The 17557-nt window shown below is 37.3% G+C and overlaps 1 protein-coding gene across 2 annotated transcripts in view; it reads left to right on the top strand.

Moving 5' to 3' along the window:
• The window catches only part of PRKN (parkin RBR E3 ubiquitin protein ligase), a 722481-nt gene that overhangs the window by 122972 nt on the left and 581952 nt on the right, over window positions 1-17557 (top strand). The gene's annotated exons all lie outside the window — the stretch shown is intronic.

Here is a 17557-nt window from a genome sequence, read left to right as displayed (position 1 = left end):
TTCCTAACATCCATAGAATCTTCCTTGAAATCTGAAATTGTGTGAAACAATTCCTGTTTGCAAAATGAATCATAAGCTGAACTCAATCAGAATTTCTCTTTAGACCCCCTTTCCCCACTCCAGTATGAATAGAAATATCTGGAACTGAGGGCAAAACACACTGAAGAAGATTATGTTCCAAATGTACCTTTTCACATACCTTTTCAGGCTACATAATGACCACTAGGTGCATGAGGTACAGCTGTGCAGATGTTTGCATCTGGTGCAAGCAACTTCTCTGTAAAATAAGAAACAATGTTTTTCACATGATAGTTGTATAAACCTAGGAAAATATCTGTTTGGGTTAAGGAAGTGTGACAGGTTGGTATTCGTTTACTGACTTATTAAATCAGTAAACTTACGTTTTCCTGACCTGCATGACTGCCATCCAGACCCAAAAAAGGATGAGAGACTTCTTTAAGGAGAAGGTGCCTACAAATGGACCAAATATTTCATATCTTGTGGGATACCTGAATCTTGGGAATGGGCTCCTGCAAACGATTGCAGCTCCAGAATATCTGTACATTTCTTTGTCATTAGGCCAAATGGGTGGCAGCATTTCTCCTGTACAGGTAGTCCTACAATTGAGCCCCAAAATTTCTATTGCTAAGCAAGAAATTGGTTAAGTGAGTTTTGTTCCATTTTATGACTTTTTTTCCACAGTTGCTAAACAAATCACAGCAGTTATTAAATTAGTAACACGGTTCTTAAGTGAATCTGATGTACCCATTGACTTTGCTTGTCAGAAGGTCGCAAAAGGGATCACATGACCCTGGGACTCTGCATCCTCATAAAGATGAACCAATTGTCAAGCATCTGAATGTAAATCACGTGACCATGAGGATGCTGCAATGGTCATAAGTCTGAAAAATGGTCGTACGTCACTGTTTTCCATGCCGTTGTAATTTTGAACAGTCACTAAATGAATTGTTGTAAATCGAGGACCTGTATTCTAATCCCCCACATATTTGTATATGAATTTGGAGATTCCAAGTAAGTTATCTCAACACGTCCTTACAAAGAAAAGTTGCAGTAAAAGTTTTACAAGGCCAGCATAAAAATTGGAGGTAAGGAGAGGGGTGGATCATCAAAATGCAGGGAAAAGATTAATCTTTGCAGACCAATCACAATTGCCAGTTTTTGTTTTTTAAAAAAAGTTTCCCAGAATTACTTTCCCAGCCCCTTGTCAGACCCATCCTACTTCCTGTCATATGTACTCTGAATCTGATTAGCAAATACTTAATGCCCAAGTGAAATCTTACTATCCTTTGTGTAGTATAATTTATATATATATATATATATATATATATATATATATATATATATATATATATATATATATATATATATATATATTCTGATTTGAGAGAGCATTACACTTTTTTTTTTCTGAAAACAAACCCAAAGTTTGTTTATGGGTAAGCTTTTATTATCAAAGAGTATTATTTGGCATCCTATATGACTTATTACATAGTCCTAGAAGTTTCTAGTACTGAATAAATTCAACAATTTATTTAACAATTTTGCAAATGTGGATTATTTACATAATCTCTCTCATAGTGATATACATAATATTGCCATGATCTGTTTGCTTTAGTATTAATTAAAAACCTAATTTGTCTTCTAATGGTCTTTAGAAGCTCACAGGGATTCATTTAACTCTGTCTTTATTTATAGATTATGACCCAAGAGACTCAAGCAATATATACCATGCTCAGTTAGGTGGTCCTTTTGGAAATTATACCCTGCTCCTTGATTTTGGTTGATTAAAGCAGATATATTTATTTATATCTGGATTCTGAAAATAAAAAATAGAGATAAACTAATAATCAGATGTTGTTTATAGCATTAAGATAAATTTATTTGAAATACTAAATCACAGTAGCACCTGAGAAATATCTCCTCTTTCAGCCCATTGACTAATAGCATACGCTATGGACAAAGACATTGTTCCTCCTTTCTCCAGAAAAAACAACAACTTTTAGACAGTTCTACATGTTTCAGATACAATTCTCAACTGTCATAAAAAAAGTACAGATAGCTTTTATGGCCATGACTCAGATTTATCTTATTACGCCCTCAGTTGAACTGCACAAAATATTGACATATAAAATGTATATTTTGTCGTAGGCAGAAGTGTTATGATTGTGTGTAGTTGTTATTCCTCTAAAACTTCCACCCTCCCAATTTAGGAAAAAAGCAGGAATGATAGTAAACTCAGTGGCAGAAGATGGAGTTTTGGCCACTGTATTACCCATCTGTCCAAAAAGACCCCCCCACCCCACCCCCACACATCACTGCATGAAGATATACTGTACAGCCAGAAGTACATTTAGTTGTAATGTTTTGTGTTCTTTGTTTTTACTGTCTTCTTTCTTATTCTGTGTTTTTTGCTGTCTTCTTCATTTATTCTATAAAATGCCTTCAGTATTTATTGGTGAAAAGGCAGGGTTTTTCCTATATACAGAAGTAGCATAAAGAAATCAACCTTTTTATCATTTGGAACAGTTTTTTACAGTTAGCCAATGGGAGTAACTCACTTATGCTATTTTCTCCCAGACTGATCACACAGGGCAAGAATGCTCCAGATCCTCCTTCTTAATTAAAACTAATAAATAGGCAAATAAATAGAGGATTTACCTCATACGGCTGATGAATCTGTATATAATAACAAATCTGCAGGTCTTAAAGTGTAACAAGATATTCTCAAGAAGGATCTTGACAGACTTGAACATTGGGCGCTATCTAACAACATGAAATTCAACAGTGAAAAAAACAAGGTTCTACATTTAGGGAAGAAAAACAAAATGCACAGGTACTGTATATGTGGTACCTTGCTCAATAGTAGTAACTGTGAGAGGGATCTTGGAGTCCTAGTGGACAACCATTTAAATATGAGCCAGCAGTGTGCAGCAGCTGCCAAAAAAGCCAACACAGTTCTGGGCTGCATAAACAGAGGGATAGAATCAAGATCACGTGAAGTGTTAATACCACTTTGCCTTGGTAAGGTCACACTTGGAATATTGCATTCAGTTTTGGTCACCACGATGTAAAAAAGATGTTGAGACTCTAGAAAGAGTGCAGAGAAGAGCTACAAAGATGATTAGGGGACTGGAGGCTAAAACATATGAAGAACCGTTACAGGAACTGTCTAGTTTAATGAAGAGAAGGACTAGGGGAGACATGATAGCAGTGTTCCAATATCTCAGGGGTTGCCACAAAGAAGAGGAAGTCAAACTATTCTTCAAAGCACCTGAAGGTAGAACAAGAAGCAAAGGGGGGAAACTAATCAAGGAGAGAAGCAATTTAGAACTAAGGAGAAATTTCCTGACAGAACAATTAATAAGTGGAACAACTTGCCTGCAGAAGTTGTGAATGCCCCAACACTGGAAATTTTAAAGAAGATGTTGGATAACCATTTGTCTGAAGGGGTGTAGGGTTTCCTGCCTGGACAGGGGGTTAGACTAGAAGACCTCCAAGGTACCTTCCAACTCTGTTATTCTATTCTATTCTATTCTATTCTATTCTATTCTATTCTATTCTATTCTATTCTATTCTATTCTATTCTATTCTATTCTATTCTATTGTTACAAAAGACTAAGCAAATGGAATGGCATCTTCTTGCAGTAACTCTTGTTTATCATTACCTTTCCAATCAATCTAAGCTTAAATCTACAAAGGTAGGTGATGAAGATCTATGTTTTGCTTTCTGAAATGTTATGTACTATGCCCGTGATGGCGAACCTATGGCACGCGTATCTGCTCAAGCAACAAGCGTTGCCCTAGCTGAGCTCCAACACGCATGCGTGCGCCGGCCATCTGATTTTCAGCTCTTCCGGGTCCACCGGACGTCGGGAAACAGGCTATTTCCAGCCTCCGGAGGTCCTCCGGGGGGGTTGGAAAGGCAGTTTTTGCCTCCCCAGGCTCCTAGAAAGCCTCTGGAGCCTGGGAAGGGTGAAAAACAGGCCCACTGTTCCATCACTTGCCAAAAGCTGGGGGAGCGGGGGGGGGGTCATGCACGCATGTGCGGGGTGCATTGAATTATGGGTTTGGGCACACCCACCCGCAAATCCCCCGCGCTCCCCCCATTTTTGGCACACGACAGCAAAAAGGTTAGCCATCACTGTACAATGCCATCAGTAGATAGGTAAATTGTGGCTGATATATTCTGGATGGTTGAGTGATTCAGTCTTCTGCTAAGTATGTAAACTTTCCAATTTAAGAATCAAGAATCGTTTTAAATTTACCAGAAAAAATGCAACAAGAATTTACTGCTCATCAGACTTCCTTTCCTATTTTTGTAATGCAGAATTTCTGTATGATAAATCTTAAAAATTTTTTAAAAAATTGAGATATACTATGTGGGATTTTACTGTTGCTGGCATAACCATATGCTACTTTAATAATATATTAAATCATCCATAAAGCAGGAGGCCAAAACCATCACTGTAATTAATAAATAAATTAAAATGATGTTTTTGACTTTATACTTTATGGACAATTATATTGATGATTAATAATGGAATGATATTTCATTTTTTCCCTTCTCTTGCTGACGCTATGCAAAAACACATGCTGCCTTCAGTTGACTTCAGTGTTTTCTGGAGTTATATAAATCCCTTGAAGGACCTGTGTACCTGGTTGATTATTTACAAGTACTTGTATTTAGCTTGAAAAAATGGGGGATCATATTTATATTCTTATATGGCACCCTCTGTAAGAACTCAGGACTCCTTTTTACAAACTACTTACTGCAACTTATTTGTTGTTGTTGTTGGTTGTGAAGTCATGTCCGACCCATCATGACCCACGGACAACGTTTCTCCAGGCCTTCCTGTCCTCTACCATCCTCTGGAGTCCATTTAAGCTCACACCTACTGCTTCAGTGACTCCATCCAGCCACGTTGTTCTCTGTCGTCCCCTTTTTCTTTTGCCCTCAATCTTTCCTAGCATTAGGTTCTTCTCCAGTGAGTCCTTCCTTCTCATTAGATGGCCAAAGTATTTTGAGTTTCATTTTCAGGATCTGGCCTTCTAAAGAGCAGTCAGGGTTGATCTCCTCTAGGACTAACTGATTTGATCACCTTGCAGTCCAAGGGACTCGCAGGAGTCTTCTCCGGCACCATAGTTCAAAGGCCTCAATTCTTTGGTGCTCAGCCTTTCTTATGGTCCAATTTTCATAGCCATACATTGCAACTGGGAAAACCATAGCCTTGACTATACTGCAACTTATACATGAATGCCAAATGAATTGGTCCCAAGCCTTTTATAATGTGATCCAACAGAAGATGTTTTTATCCTTGTTTCCAATGAAGTAACTTCTTATATCTTTCTGCCACGTTATAAGTGCTACATACAGGGATTCAACAGAACAAGATTCGAAGCGGTAATTTGTATGAATCACTTTGGAGTTGTTCCATTTGCAATCAAATGCTGCAACCACTATCTGCTCTAGAGTTAATTATTCAACTTACTCCTGAAATGATCTTAGCCCTGAAGTTTTCATGCTCTGCTCCGAATTTTCTCTACTTTTCAGAGCTCCCCACAGTAAAATACATTACTCTACTCTACTCTACTCTACATTACAATACAGTCCACTCTGTTTTGATGGGAAGAAGTTAATTATGATAATTCCCAAGCCATAAATACTAACTAGCAGCAGTGGAACTTTTCAAGTAAATATGATCCTAACTAGATTTATGAGAATATGTGGCTGGTGCCAATCTATGTCTTATTAGTAAATAAGACATGTGATGTGACATTATTTCCAGTTCCCTCATGGATCCCTCATGTAGAAATGTTTTGAAGAAAGTGACATGTTTTTCTCTGTCCCCTTTACATATGGGACGCATCTACATTTCACATGGTTTAAATCAATCAAATCAAGTTGTTTCCTGTAATGAATTCCAGCAGCCTTGAGGTGTTGTGTTCATGCATTCTCCCTTCTGAATACATTTTAAATGCAGCCGCTAAACAGCTGTCAATCACCCTGACAACTCATATATGCAAAGTAATCTTGATTCAGAACTCAGTAGGGTGTGGCTTTTTTTTAGGACTAATAGCACAAGGCAATGGATGGATAAGTTAAATTAGGACATGAGACCACATTTTCTGCTACTGTCATTTTTAGGATCAACATGTGTGGGCTAGCAGATTGCCATTCCCCAGGTTGTACATGCATGGATTGAATTCACTCGGCTATAGAACTGCAATGATTCTGTATTGACTTTCAATCATTCTGCGTTGACATTCAGTGATTCGCAGATGTTCTTGTGAGCAGGCAGTTAAACTAAACAACTTCTAAGTTCTCTTCCAGCTATTATTCTGTGGATGGAATTTGAGCCAGATTTGGGTATTTTGGATCTTGATGCCTGTCTTTGTGTCTTTATAGTGTCTACTTCACTAGTCATAGGCCTTGACTTACAACAGTAATGGAGCCTGGAACTTCCCTTGTATGTCATGACAGTCATAACTTGAGGTATAACCAATGATCAATCCAGTTTTATGACATTTTTGTAGCAGTCATTCAGTGAATATGGGGGACGGGGGGGGGACATACGATGAACACAGCAAATGTAAAGTGAATACAGCGGTCATTAAGTTAATACCAAAAAGTGGTTAAGCAAACCCATTGTTCAGCAAAAAGTTCCTGGCAAAAATAGTCATGTGACTGCAGGACCCTGTAAATGGCCATAAATGCATTGTCTGGTTGTCATGTACCTCAAATGCAATCACGTGACTGGGAGGGGCATCTGTTGGAATTTGGAAACTACATTGTAAGTACTTTTCAGGGAGGGGCGGTCTGTCATAACTTCCAACAGTCGCTAAGCAACTACTTATAGATGAAGAACTACTTGTAATAATTGAAAAAAATCTAGCCTGTCTTGAAGGCAGGTTCAAAAAATGTGCACATATGTGTGTGAGGTATATGTGTATGACTCCTTGGGTTATTCAGTTATACATGTTTCTCTCTGTTGTTTTGTGCTTATGACAAATGGTATTTGATCATTATAATAGATTATTAGCAACAGTTTCAAACTTCACCCCTGGCCAAATGCATTTTCTTTGTACCCTCCTCAACATCTGTTCTTGCAAGATCAGTATGAGATTGATATAGTACAGGATCCTGCTGAAGAAAAGACCTGATGGAGAGGCAGTGTAATGTAGTAATTAAGGTGTGGGCTAGGATGAGGGAAATCCAGGTTTTGTTCCAAGTTCAACCAGGATGTTCTCTTGGTGACCAGGGCTAGTTACTCTGCCTCAGCCCAAACTACCTCACAGAGTAGTTCCTCTTGGTGAAAAATAGAAGGAGAAAATATTACATATATTACTAGGTGCTCCTGAATGCAAGGTAGAGTATAAATTGTCATCAATCATCATGTCCTCCATTGAATCACAGCCCCTCTGATGAATAAATAAAGGTTTTTAATTCATGCCATGCTACATTGGCTACATTGTGGTTAACTATTCAGGCAATTGCCCCTTAGCAAATTAACCTACGAACTCCAAAAAATCATACCCACTGTCTTAGACAGCTTCTTAATTTAATTTAATTCTATACCAGCTGGAACACTATTTTCTTAGGCTTGTCTGGATGAAAATTGTATCAAATAATTTCCATATTACAGCTTAATTGTTGAAGGAATGGAAAATAGGTACATAGAGGGAGATAGGACTAGTTAATGGACCAAAACAGTTCTGAACTTTATGAACAACAGAGATTTTTCAAAAAATTCTATTATGGTTTCATAGCTCTAATTACTTTTATTTAGTTAAGAAGTCAAATATTTACAAGTTTTGGAAGGCAAAAGCTGTACATTTCTTACCCACAAAGCTCATAAACTAACCATAAACCTAACCATAAAATCCTTTATATATTCTCATGCCTTACTTTTTATTGTTAAGCAAGTTCCTTTTGAATGGCTAAATTGCAGTAAGAATTTAATGTTATTCAAGATGTACTTACTAAAATATGCCCATCACAATGGAAATCTCCCAGTCTTTTCTGTCTGTTAGATCCGCTTACACCCCCTCCATTTCTCTTTGTTTGGAAAATGGAATCATGTTTATTTATAGAAGAAAATTCTATTTGCAGGAAAAAATCATCATCATCATCATCATCTGTAGAAAAGTATATGTGATGTTTTTATGAATTTGAACTTATAGAGTTCAAGTATGTTGAGTTGTATTTAGAGACAGATGGAACTATAAATTCCAGTATGTAACATCTTGCAGTATTACAGGGAGCAAAACAAGTCTTCTACTATTGTTAGCCATCTCACCATTGCTTTTCCTTCTCAAAGGAATTGAGTGTCAAACTGGCGGCCCACGGGACAGATGCCCACCCCAGCTTCGCAAAGAGAAAAAAACATCACAAAATGTCACAGGACGGCAACATGATGCCACTAGTTTGACACTCATAGTTTAGATTGAGAAAGTTGTGTTGAAATCATCTTTATAATCATTTGTCTTCTTTTGATTTGATGTAGTTTATTATTGTCATTAGGAAATCGTCACAATTGGTTTCCAGTCATTGTGCTCAATAAAGGCGAAATACACAGCATATTCATTTATTTCTCTGCTACAATTCATTGGTTTTCCATCCTTGATCAAGATCCATAGACCTGATGATTAAGTACGGGACATGGCCTTTGACTGGTGGAAGTAAAAAAAAAAAAAGATTATAGCTGCCATTCTTTTTTTTATATACCTCTTCCCTCCATGACACCCGTGATATGATATGTGGTATGTGGAAGAATTGCAGTGGGAATTCTGAGAAAATTGGAACAAAGAGGACTAGAAAGCTGTGATTGTCTTCCCAAAAGGAGTGGATAGTCTTTTGATTTTTGGTTATGTTGATAAACGTTCCCATGTTTATCTCATGGTTGCACATTATTATTGATTTCTTTTTTATTTCAGTGCTTTTAAACTAATTTGCAGAGGTTAAGATTTATATTCCTCGGAATCATTTGCAACTGAAGTGGACTACTATATGCCCAGAAAGTAACATAAAATAAGTTTTTTCGCACTGTTGCCTGTCGCTTCATATCCCATTCCACTATGAAGTTAGAAGCAGGGGGATATTATTGATGTAATTGGGTGAGAAACCCTACTGCCTTTTTAATATTTCCTCATTCCTTGGTTCTAAGATATTGACACTTGCAAAACAAAAGCATTTTATCCATGACTAAAATATTTAAAAGCTCTTCTCGCCATCGCCTATTCTTCAGAGATGTCTAAATCCTGGTTGTTTGAATCAGTCTTACTCAATTCAAAGCCCTGAAATAAATTAAAAATCACATTTATTTTTTCCTTGCATTTGATCATTTTAATTGATTATGAAGTTTATGAGATTTTTTAAAAATACTATTTTTGTATGGAATGCTCAGCATATATATGTATGGAATGCTTGTATATAGTATACACTATATACTATATATTGTATATTTCTACACACACACACACATAGTATTAATTTCTAAATTAATAAATAAAGTGAATTTATGCAATACCAATATTGTGTATGTATGGTAAAGCTATTAAATCATTAAAAAATAGTTCCTCCAAAAAATGAGTAGTCCTGTAGTAATGAAAACAATTAAAGAGAGGAATTATTCGGTGGTGAGTAATTTGAAGTAGAGTTGTACTAATCTGAAGTGTGTGAAAGATTAACAGATTTTTAAAAATAATTACAATGTTGTTCATTTGTCAGTGCCTCTTATTTACAAGGCATAAAAGATTGTGGTGGCTTAATCTTCTGATCCATGGATAAATAATGCACATTGTAATTTTGTTTCATTGCCTGTTTTAGTAATAGTCTATAGCATATTGATGGAACGATTTAGTTTTAAACTCATGAGAGAAAGAGTTACCCATGGAGTTTGGAAGAGAAAATATACATCCTCCCAAGGTGACAAGGTTTATGCTGAGATTTCACCTCAGGGACAGAGTTCCTGTCAGTCCTACTAGGTAAACCAGACAGGAAACAGGGATAGATGAACTAATTCTACTGTATTGTACAGCTACATTAACAGATTGTTGTAAATCTTAAGGCACAAATTTCCCACCACAATTTTAACAGCTTGATCCATTAGGGTGGGTCCTTCTGAAGTTTCTTTCTCTGACCATTAAGTCAGGGGGGTGGGCTCCTGCCTCTCTTATCCGATTGTTAGCATGGAAAGAGGCAGCATCTCTTTCCATCTTTCCCCAAAGTCTTTCACACATAATTACCTTTGCTCACTTCCAGCTATAAAATATTTTGTTTAGGGTTAATTGCAAGCCTTAGGATCTGTCCGATGTGAATTAGACCACAAGAGGACTACAAGAGAAATGCATCTTAATTCCTTATTTAACTATTTAACCTTTATAGTAACTCCTTAGTAAAGTCTTGACAACCTAGACGTCTACTTTCTTAGGTAAAATATTAGACATACTACTAGACATACTACTATCCCACTTTATGCTGATGCTGCAATAATTTGTCCTAAATTACCATAGCATCCTGAGCTTTAACTTCTTATTCTAGGCAGGTATTTCTGGCCATCTGTTACAGGTAGTTCTTGACTTACGACTGCATTGAAGCCTGTCCTTTATGGTTATAAGGCATGACAGTTGTAAAGTATGATTATTTTTTGTGGCAGTCATTAAGCAAATGTGTTGATTGTTAAGAGAACCGGTTTTGTTGAAAACTGGAATGCTGGTTTGGGACAAAAACATCATAAAACAAGGTTATGTGACTGCAGGACATAAACAGACGTAAATATCATCTGACAATGAGATAAGTGGCATATAAATTTAATAAATAATAATTACATAAAATGTGGACCGATTGTTGAGCACCTGAAATCTAGTCACGTAACCATGTGTGTAACAACCATTGGAACTTTGGAATTGTAGTAAGTACATAAGTACATACTGTAAGTAACCCTGGAGTTACTTATGTACTTACTGAAATGTTGAACAGTCACTAAGCAACCGTTTGTAAGTTAAGGACAACTGTATAGCAACACCAAAAGTGTTGGTGTTTGCTAAAAGATCTTTAAAACATAAATGGCAATTAACTAGCAATGCTCTAGACAGGGAGTGCTTTTTGGGACTATTGTGTCTAAGGGCATAACAGTTTGCCATTAAGAAGTGCCATCATCATATTCATCATCATCTTGATTATCATCATCATTTTTTTTTCTATGTAGAGGCAGATATTTATGGCAGTTGCCATCAAAGTCTTTGCGGCTGGAGCTTTAGCTCAAATGCAGTACTTTATGGCTCTCGGGTGTGCTTTTACTGCAGTTTTACCAAATTGGAATAGATTCAATCAGTTTTCTTCTTTCTTGTCTTCTTTGTAATCTTATGTGTACCTAGTGTAGCATTACAACGAAAAGCAGGAATGATTAAGGTTGAGGCCTATGGCTTTTATGATTAATTATTAGCTTAATTAAATTTTTTCCAAGTGGGCTTAGCATCACTTACTATGATTGACAATTTTCAGTCTAATTGACATGGAACTGTAAAGTCCAAATTGGCTTTACTTGGATTCTCTTTTAATTGCCTATGGGGTTTGAGAAAGGCAAACAGACTAGATCAAGAACTTTAGATTGTGAGCATCCACAGGATTTGGCTAAGCTACCAAGTGCAATTTACCCTGGAGAAATTTTGAGTTTTTCCCAACCTAACTACAAAGTAACTCAACTAAGCACTTTGAGGCAATATATGGTCTTTGCACTAGCTGTTCTTAATGTTTTACCATTAGAATTCTTGGAGGGTAGATTTCATGATACAGTTTCATCCTTGGGGCTTGCTGGAGGATGAGACTGATTCGTATTTTGTTACTCATTTATCATTTTATTTGTGCCATCATATTAGTGCAATTGATTCTTGATTGATGGATGAGGTAGATCTGATATAGTACTGTCTATACTTCCTTTTTATTGGCAGACGTAGATACAGCTGTTACTCCTAGGATGGCCAAATGTTGCAGCTTGTTGCATCTGCTAAATGGCCCTTTAGGAATCAAATTAGTGACGAGCTATTCAAACTCTGAGTTTTCTCTGGATTTTTGACAATTTCTTTTCTGCAGACATTTCTGGATTGTCCAGTGATTATAATAAAGATTTGATTAAAGTGAACAGTTGAGTGCTTAGGTGGCAGAAATTTGACTGCTGCTTGTTTCAGGAAAGTGAACAGATTAAATTAGATAAAATAGTGCATGCACTCCATTTGACATGACTGCCACAGTACAGGTAAACTACTGTATGCTTTCCATGCTTAAGATGCTTGATTCAGACAGTTTCTAAAAGGGACATAATCTTTACTGAATCTTTATTCAATCTTTGATGAAAATGTAGCTGTGACCTCTTCCCTTCTACTATGCACATTACAGAATTTTGAAATCACACTGGGAACCCAATTTGCACAATTGCATAATTCTCTTTGTGACACAATTATGTTACATTATGTACATTATGTTACAAAATTGATTGAAGGGAAAGGTTTCCTGGTTCTCCTTCCATCATGTGAACAACTGCTTTCCAGGGCCCTGTGACTTTCTAATCTTAGGGCTCATATTCCTCTAAAGTTACAAGGAGCTACTTTACTTCTTGGGTTCTTGCTCTTTTTAAAAAAAAATAATAATCTAAATTTGCCTTCCTCGACTACTTGTAGAAAAACCCTCCAGTTATTTTCTTCAGCTAAATTCAATGCATTCATCCAAGTCTGGTTGTGGAAAAAGGAGCTTGGGGAATAAGTGGAAAGGAAAATGTTGGGAATGAATTGATACTCTCGAATTTTCCCACACTCCTCACTTTGGATATGATTTTTTTGCTTTATTTTTAATTTATAGCTATATAAATTATATAGGATATGATTGATAGTAGATTTATTTCAAGACATTGTCCTTTGTTGCTCATAGTTTGGCTTTCAGTGCTGTTGATTTATCCATTACTGGCTTTCTTTACACAATGTACGTTATTACTCAATAAGTCTATTTTCTGGCTGGGGGAAGTAGTGTCCATGACTTGGATTTGCACAATTTGCTAAACCAGTAAAAGTAAAACAACTCCCTCCTCTCCAAGCAAAACAACCCTGCTCCCCAAAGTATCAACCCTCAAATTCCTTATAAAATGGCCGCTTTAGCCACTGACCCCTGCAACAGGTCATTTCCTTTCTCATGATGATCAGAGATCATCTGATTGTGCCATGGAATGAACGGTCAATGAAATGTGCCAGATTGCACACAACACAAATATGTCACATTTGTTCTCTACTTAACTGTAGTAAGGCCAAGGATAACTTTAATCTGCAGATGAGAGGTGAACATGAAGAGAACTTCAAGAGTACTGAGCAGAAAAAAAGAGATTGCTGGGGTGTGTTCATGCGGCAGTTGGGTGCAAGTAAGGAAATTATTTTAATTATTAAAGTTAGAAGAGAGGCAATCAAGTCCAATCATTTCTTCAATGCAGGAATCCTAATTAAAATACCCCTTACAAATAATTGTGTAACCTTTGTTTAAAAAACTCAGCAGAGGTTTCCAAGCACTCTGTAATAAATCATCACTCTCCCAACAATTAATCATTAGCTCAACTTTGACTTGACTTGATAGACATGGAGTTTCTAGATTGGAACTTTAAACATGGGCAGGAATGTAGCCAGATAAACCCTTGACTGCCTGTTGTAGTGCAGAGGTCTGAGGGAGTTTTATGTATTCTCAAGGGTTTACAGATAATTACTTTCCCTCCCTCCTTTCCAAATTGACAGATAACTGGTTCAATGCCTGGTAACCTTGATGTTGTGTGGTTGTGATATGTTAATATAATGGGCATCCCCATGCTAAGAATTGTTGGTTGTTTTAGATGGCTAAAGGGCTTGAGACAAAACTCTAAATGCATAGGGATCAACTGCCTTTCCTATTCCTAAATAAAATATTCTCAATTTGTTAGTGAGAGAAAGAGATAAGATTTGAACCTTGGTTCTGTTATATCTTTCAATTTTCAGTTGCTGGTTCTCTTTATGCTAAGAGCTTTTGTCCTTGAATCTTTCCCTATGTGCCTTCTAATTACAGCATAAGTCTGAGTGAAGCCAGGCATCAAACTTTATACCCAACATCTGTACTGCATGCCCAACGATCTCCACTCTCATTTTATATTAAAACTTAAAGGACACAATTTTACCGCTTCTCAAAACAGTATGGAGAGATCAGATACCCTAACAGGGATGTAGCAAATAATTGAAGGCAGAATGTAGTTTTTCTGCAGCTGTTATGATGTTGACCTTTTTATTGTTGATCATATAGCATAACACATATCATGTTTATTTTAATAGGCATTTCAGAATGCATGATTATAATTTATTTTCTATTTTAATGGTGTTAATAAATATGGATCTCTGACATTAATTATAATAAAATCCTATAGTACCAGTTCCTTTTTTCAGCCTGAGAGCCTTTGATGTTATTGAATGAGGCCAACTAACACTTTGAGGATTTATAATTTCTGTATCAGTGTATTTATTTTCTAAACAAGGTAATAGCTTTACAGAAGTGTAATGTGCTTTTAAAAATACAGGTAATCAGTACATGGGGGCCATATTTCAAGTACAGGTAGTCCTCATTTAACAAGCATAAATGGGTCTCACACTTTGATCTTTGAGCTATATGGTCATAAAGCAGAAATAATAACATCACAACTGACTTATGTCAGCAGTTTGGCTCTGGTTGATTTTGGTTGTTAAGCAAATCAGGCATGGTCATTGTAAGATATTATATGATTGTAACTTGAGACCTCATGCTGGCTTCCCCACTGACTTTGGGGAAGCCAATGGGGAAGGTCACAATTGACAATTATATGATCCAGGGGCGCTCTGAATTAATAAATGCATAACAGTTTCCAAGTATCTGAATCACGATCGCATGACTGTAGAGGATACTGCAAGGGCCACAACTTCGAGGACCGGTCATAAGTCCGTTTTGTCGGTGCCGTAGTAACTATGAACTATGACTAAATGGGTTGATTGTTAAGCAAGAACTACCAGCATGTGATGATTTTAAATGTGAAGGGTATTTTTTTTCCTTTGAATGTGTGGCTCTCTGTATAACACATTGTGTAGCAATATTTGTATACTGTTTTCAATAAGCAGGTCATGTCAAATAATGTAACATGGCAAAAAGGGCTTCAGGCTGTTTTATGGAGCGGTGGACTTAGCATCTAAATCACTTCTTAAGAATTTGCTCCTTAAGGGATTCATGTTCTTTCAGTCTGAGGCTTATAACAGATAAAGATGTGGGTACACTTTTTTTTAATTATTGCCACAGGGAAGACCGTGGCAGGTCGAACTATGAAAATTCACAAGGGACAGCTTTCTTTGAAATGTGGAAAATCTTCAGCTATGCTCTAGGAGCTGTCTTTGAACTGAAGTCAAGGAGAAAACATTTCTTACTAACCTTTAGCAACAATGTCAGTTGCAGCTGACCTATAAGAAACGGCTGTGTTCAATTGCTTATATCATGGCTAGGCAAGCAGGAACCCACAAATCCCACCAGGTACCATTTTTACTTTTTTCTAAAAAAAAGTATTTATTTATTTATTTATTCATTCATTCATTTATTCTTTCTTTCTTTCTTTAGTTATTAAAAAAATTTAAAAGGCGAGTGGGCATACTGCAAAGCAAAGTCGGTTACCGTCTTTGGTTTCCAAAAATAGGGCCATAGTTTGTTTTAAAATGTGTATGAGACTCTGGTGCCTAGTCTAAAAATAAGTTGGAAGGGTAAAGAGTAGAGGGGAGGTGGAAGGGGTAGCACAAAGCAATCTCACCAGATATAACTGTGTTTTATTACTACTGCCCATAGTCACCATGGCAGTTGTTTTGTGAAAAGAGGAGTCCTACCTCTGGAGACTTTTTCCCTGAGAGCATCTAGGGTGCATTCTCTCATTTATCTGACCTAATGCCTTATCATAATTTAGAGGGGTAGAAATTATGAGCAATCTCTATCTTATTTGGTTCTATTATTTAAGTTTTATATTAGTTTTTTTTAATATTGAAGGGGTATCTGGGGTAGGATGTCAAAAAATATGGCAATTACAACTGCACAATAAAAGGCCCATCCTTTCAACATACATTAAAGAGGAGAAGGGTTGATTATACTGAGATTATCTGTTTATCTTTCTATTATCTATCTATCTATCTATCTATCTATCTATCTATCTATCTATCTATCTATCGCTATCAAATTTCCTAGCCACTCATCTCCTTCACAAAGGGGCTTTGGGTAGTGTATGATTACTACCTTTAACCCTGCCAGGTCTAACAGTTAGACCAGACTAAGAGACCAGAAAAATGTAGGTCGGGATTACAGGTAACCATCGTTTACTGACCACAGTTGGGACCAGCAACTCAGTTGTTAAATGAAACAATTTCTAAGTGAAACCATGAGTGTGTTTATGATCTTTTTTCAACTTTCCTTTGCTTTCTAGACCTGTCATAAATATAGGAACTGATGGCAAAGTTACTTCTTCATTGTGTCATAGTAACTGCAAATAGTCACTGTCTGAGGTGGTCCTAGTCCTCAGTAAAGGAGAACTACCTGTATTTTTATTGGAACAGCTATAGCCATGAAAGTGAACATATGGCACACATGCCAGAGTTGGCACGCAGCACCCTCTCTGATGGCACGCAAGCCATCGCATCAGTTCAGCTCTGCCGTGCATGCATGTGCACCTCCCCTGGCCAACTGGCCTTCAAGTCTCTGCCGCACATGTGTGGGAGAGTGGGGCACGCACGTGGAGGCCACGTGTGCATGCGTGTGGGGCAGGGCACACGGTCACGCATGCATGCGGGGGAGGTTGCATATGGGGGGTCATGCGGGCATGCGTGGAGGGCGGGGTGCATGTAGGCATGTGTGGGTGCATGCATGGGGGGGGCACGCATTGCATTTTAGGCGGTCAGGTGTGCATGCTTTGGGCACTCAGTCCAGAAAAGGTTAACCATCACTGAGCTATATTAACAGAATCATGAAAGTCTGAATGTGTTTTCCCCTTTCTCCCTCTATCTTTGTCTGAATTAGGAAAGGGCTTGTTTGAGATTTTTCCTCAAAATATTATATTGGTTCAGACTCCAGCATCACTTCCCTCACCATTGCCTTAGTACCAGCTCTTCTTCTGTCCTTCAGAGCCATTCTTATGCCCTCCACAAACCCCTCCCTTGAAGACATCCTAGTATATTGATTGAGAGCTTTAGTTTTAGAAGCACTTTCAATTCAACATATATCCTCTGTCAATCCTTAAATAACAGCTAAATAATGTAGAAGACAGCTAGTCTGGTGTGGTAGTTAAGGCACTGGTCTAAAAACAGGGAGACCATAATTTCTAGCCCTGCATTAGGCACAAAGCCAGCTGCCAATTCCTTGAGCCAATTCCTCTCTCTCAGCCCTAGGGAGGATTCAAATCTTGTAATCTTGTAATTTGAAATCTTGTAAAGAAAACCGCAAGAACTTTACAGGTAGTTGCCAGGAGTCAACATGGACTCAAAGTCA

The sequence above is a fragment of the Pantherophis guttatus genome, chromosome 1 (assembly GCF_059756535.1).
Source record: "Pantherophis guttatus breed Tessera chromosome 1, ASM5975653v1, whole genome shotgun sequence".
Lineage (NCBI taxonomy): Eukaryota > Metazoa > Chordata > Lepidosauria > Squamata > Colubridae > Pantherophis > Pantherophis guttatus.
The sequence above is the reverse complement of the archived record's forward strand: the minus strand, read 5'-3'. Positions and strand labels throughout refer to the sequence as shown.